This window comes from Phaseolus vulgaris, chromosome 1 (assembly GCF_000499845.2).
Source record: "Phaseolus vulgaris cultivar G19833 chromosome 1, P. vulgaris v2.0, whole genome shotgun sequence".
Taxonomy (NCBI): Eukaryota; Viridiplantae; Streptophyta; class Magnoliopsida; order Fabales; family Fabaceae; genus Phaseolus; species Phaseolus vulgaris.
In genome coordinates, this window is record NC_023759.2 from 11,111,675 (window position 1) to 11,117,047 (window position 5,373).

The 5,373-nt window shown below is 30.5% G+C and overlaps 1 pseudogene; it reads left to right on the forward strand.

The window, feature by feature from the left end:
• The first annotated feature begins 2,222 nt into the window (after positions 1-2,222).
• Positions 2,223-5,373, forward strand: LOC137813564 (cyanogenic beta-glucosidase-like; annotated as a pseudogene).

Genomic DNA, 5,373 nt, shown 5'->3' on the forward strand with positions numbered 1-5,373 from the left:
TTTTTCATTTACCATCTTTATCATTTATACAATATATGCAACCAACAACATTTAACATTAAATTCTTGCATGTATTTGAGTTAAAATACATACACACATTTTCGCTGAGGAAGCAACACATCAAAGAAGAAAAAATATCTGATTAATTGCCTCTTCCTTTTATCAGCAAAAAAATGTAATATATTACAAAGCATCTCCATTGTTGCAAAATTCGATCTACCTAAAAAATTCCAGACCTAGTTTCCTATTACAGAGAAGGTGAGGAAAAGATTAACTAGTTGGAAAGGTAAATATTTTTCGTTTGCAAGGAGAATATGCTTACTCAAATAAGTCCTTACGGTCCTTTCCCTATTTTTTTTTTTTTTTAAGATTCTTTTAAGGATTGAAAAAGAGTTGAGGAAAATACAAAGAATTTTTTTATGAGGTTAGGTACTTGAAAGGGGAAAAATCCTTTGGGTTAAATGGGATACAATGTGTAAACCTAAGGAATCGGGAGGCCTAAAGGTAGAAGATATAAAAATATTTAATATAGCATTGTTAGGAAAGTGGATATGTAGACTTGCAAACATAAGGGACTTTGAATTAGGCACCTAAATGAGAGTCTCTTGGCAAGCATGTTCAAGTGTGCTCCATGTGACTTAATAAGGTCTAAAGGACCCGCCGAGGGTAAATATGGGCTGCAATGAAGCCCTAATTATACCCTAAGTAGGTTTTTATACATCTAACTTAACCCTAATTCACTTAAGAAAAATGCAAGTAAATTTCTTATACTAATTTTAGCAAGAAAAATAAATTATACTCTAGAAAAGTTACACTAGGTTATGACATTTTTGAACATATATAAAAAGGTGTCTCTGCCATCAGTAGCATAGTCTCAATCTTCTTGTATCCTCCTTGCCATAGCTCTAATGGTTGATCCTGAGCTGGGCCCTCTGCCATCATAAGGGATGACTGGTTTGAGCAAAATATAGTCTGGAAAGTAGGTAAAGATGAGAAGTTCTATTTTTGCACAAAGAGTTGGGCTAGAGAAGAACCATTAATTAAAAATACCCAAGATTTTATAAAAACTTCAATTAAATAACATTAATGTCTATTAGACTAATTCCTACCTTAATTATATTTAGTATTTATTTCAGCCAGTATCGACTATACTGACTAAGTTGACACTAATATTATACTAGCAAAATTAAGCTAAAAATAGTTATTAATGACTTAGAGTTGACCATGTCAACTCTATTAGTGTCTAACATTGAGTGGAGTCTGGTAACATCAGCTCTAGCACTTTCACAAATACTTTTATTTATTGAAAAGTTAGCATCAACTTAAAATTGACTGTATTCTTGTAATAGACATTGACATAAGAGACATATTCATGTGAACTTTATGATTTTTAACTCTTAAAAAATTAAATTTTATATCATATTAAACTTGGCTTGGTTTAGAAAGTTAACTTGATGTGTGTTGTAAAAGGTTTTCTTTTGTTAAGAAAGAAGATGTCATTTACAAATATTTGTCAATTTATTTTATTGCATCTTATGGGGAATTTTTGAAAGTTAATGACATCATATTAATTAACTGATGTATATATTATACGTCATGTATGTATCATTAGGAAGTCGTTATAATTAGCATTATTTGAGACACAAGTGGTCATATAAAAAATAAAATAAACTATTGTTTCTTCAATTTCTTTCCCTAGCTTATACTGTTATTCTTTTAGCAAAGAAAAACGTATTCTGCTTCTAACTTAGAGATTTTTGTTTTACAGAAACTTACAGATTTTGTTATATATGTTACTTATTGCGTTATTTTAATGAATATGTTTTAAATTAGAATTTATTTTCTTTATAGGTGTACAATCTTTTTTAACATAGAATATGATTGTAAAAGTTATTAGACACAGATCCCTTTCTCTTTTCCATGCAACTTCGTGTTAAAAACATCATGGGTGTTTTCTGAAAACAATAGTAAAAGTTGTGTTTTCTTGTTAAAAAATTGCTGCATAGCCGCCTATTTGGATATTAAACTTTATTGGAAAAGTTTGAAACGTGGGAATTTAGTAATGGTTTCATAAAAAATACAAACTAAGTACAAGTTCAGTCACTCTTCTAAGTCAAAAACTTGTAAGTCAAAAATAGTATGTTATATATATTATTATGAAATCAAGTGGTCAAAGTATGAGGTGGTAGTTGGCATTCCTTCCTATTTAAAGAGACAGTGAAGCATTCACAGAAACAGCATCAAACCTCTAAGAAAAATAACATGGCCTTCTACAGCTCTCACTTTCTGGGTCTCTTTGCTCTTCTTCTTCTTAGATCTTCTAAAGTTACATGCGAAGAAGCAGTTTCAGTTTCTCCAACTATTGACATTTCACTCAATCGGAACTCTTTCCCTGAAGGCTTCATCTTTGGAGCTGGATCTTCCTCCTACCAGGTATATACTTCTTACAAACAAACACATAATTAAAGGGATTTTGATTTACTTTCTTGCATGATTTTGATTTCGTTTATGTTTGTCATATAGTTCGAAGGTGCAGCAATGGAAGGTGGTAGAGGAGCAAGTGTATGGGATACTTTCACTCATAAATATCCAGGTAACTCACTGTCTCCGATTCTCCCCCATACAAACAGATCAAAGAATGGGAGTGGAAGAGAATTAATAAACAATAATATTTTTTTCTGAGTCATCTTCAATAATAAACAAATATATGTTCTAATTTTTAATTATTAATATGCAGGTAAGATCCAGGATAGAAGCAACGGAGACGTGGCCATCGACTCATATCATCTTTACAAGGTTTGATCACAGCACTTTTATTTTATTTTTGTATTCTATTATATACGAATTATTTATTTCAAAAACATATATACTTATCGGTGTTCATAAATTATCTATATTATATTTTTCTGTGTCTATAGGAAGATGTTGGAATGATGAAGGATGCGAATTTGGATTCATACAGATTTTCCATATCTTGGTCAAGGATTCTTCCCAGTAAGTTATTTTCTTGTAATTAATCACTAAGTATTTCATAGTTGATTCTTCCTTTTATATTAACCATTTTTTATTAAACTATTTACAGAAGGAAAACTAAGTGGAGGAATAAATCAAGAAGGAATAAACTACTACAACAACCTTATCAATGAGCTACTCGCTAATGGTTAGAATTTAAACTCTGATTTAAATTTTATCGTATTTGGACTTTAGTTTTATAATATTTCATGATCATTATTAGTTAACTATTAACAACTACAGGTATAAAACCATTTGTGACTATTTTTCACTGGGATCTTCCCCAAGCACTAGAAGACGAGTATGGTGGTTTCTTAAGTCCATTGATAGTGTAAGTTTCAATTCTGAAATTAATTTAGCTTGTATAAGTGCTTAGCACATTTAACATCTCAATAGGAATATAATTTGACAATCAAACATATATTGTTCTTCAGGAAGGATTTTCGAGATTATGCAGAACTTTGCTTCAAGGAATTTGGTGATAGGGTGAAGTATTGGGTTACATTGAATGAGCCGTGGAGTTACAGTCAAAATGGCTATGCAAATGGAGGGATGGCACCAGGTCGTTGTTCTGCATGGATGAATTCAAATTGCACTGGTGGTGATTCTGCAACGGAGCCATATTTGGTTACACATCACCAACTTCTTGCTCATGCAGCAGCTGTTCGTGTCTACAAGACCAAGTATCAGGTTAGTTAATTATTAATTTATTCTTGAATTTTTAGGCATGTTAAAATTGAGTAGACTTTGCCATGTTCTTTAAGGTTTCCTTGTATATTTGTTTTTAAAACTTAATATCTGAATATGATATATGCAGACAACTCAAAAGGGTGTGATAGGCATAACCTTGGTAGCCAATTGGTTTTTGCCACTCAGAGATACCAAATCTGATCAAAAGGCTGCTGAAAGAGCAATTGACTTCATGTATGGATGGTAAGAGTTCCTTTCACACTCTATCAAAACGATGTGTTAAGAATTTCATATAGGAACTTGACAAATTTTCTATTTGGTTTGGTGAATAAAAATCTAATTTGAATGCTAAATGATTTCAGGTTTATGAATCCATTAACTTTTGGTGACTATCCAAAAAGTATGAGATCACTTGTGAGAACAAGATTGCCAAAGTTCACCACAGAGCAAGCTAGATTACTTGTTGGTTCATTCGATTTTATTGGCCTAAACTATTACTCTACAACATATTCCTCTGATGCACCTCAACTAAGCAATGCCAACCCTAGCTACATAACTGATTCTCTTGTCACTGCTTCATGTAAGGACTTCAATTTTCTAAGATTTTATCAATACCCTAAATTTGATGCATAAATAGTTGAATATGATCATGACTAACAATAGATTGTGTTTTATGTTTTTGATTGATTACAGTTGAACGTGATGGGAAACCTATTGGAATAAAGGTACTTTTATACTCACTAAGAAATAAAAATGTTCTACGATTTCAACCTTTTAATTTTTATAAAATATATAATTAACCGTTTTTTGTAATTATATGCAGATTGCTTCTGATTGGCTATATGTTTATCCAAAAGGAATTCGTGATCTTTTATTATATACCAAGGAAAAGTACAATAATCCTTTGATTTTACATCACAGAGAATGGTAAATGACTATTCTTCATGTCTATATTCAATTTAACATATTTCTACATCATTTTCAGTATCCCTATCTTGTTAAGGTCAATGTGTATCCTAATTTTGAATATATTCTTCTTCACTTTTATAGGTGTAAATGAGTATAATGAACCCTCTTTATCACTTGAAGAATCTCTCATGGATACTTTCAGAATTGATTATCATTATCGTCATCTCTATTATCTTCTATCGGCAATTAGGTAAGTAATTATTATTTGTACAAATGTTTTATCTTATGTTGTTATTTAACTTAATAATTTTTAATTTATTTTTATTTCATTTATTCATTATAGGAATGGCGCAAATGTAAAAGGGTATTATGTATGGTCTTTCTTCGACAATTTTGAGTGGTCTTCAGGCTATACATCACGATTCGGAATGATCTTCATAGATTATAAAAATGGGTTGAAAAGATATAACAAACTCTCGGCAATGTGGTACAAGAACTTCCTCGAGAAAGAAACCAAACTCTATGACTCTAGTAAATAATATTATGAAATATTTTTGTTAATTTGTTATATTTGTAACTAATTATTTGATTTTTTTATTTGACATTCTTTTATTCTAAATAGACATTAAAATAGAGATTTATTTTGTTCTTTGATTGTAAAGTCCTATTGGACTCAGATGAAAAAAATACATATACTTGTTACAGATCTTTTGTAATTGATACAGTTGTTACCAAGAGAATGAAAAACATTGTTATTATAAA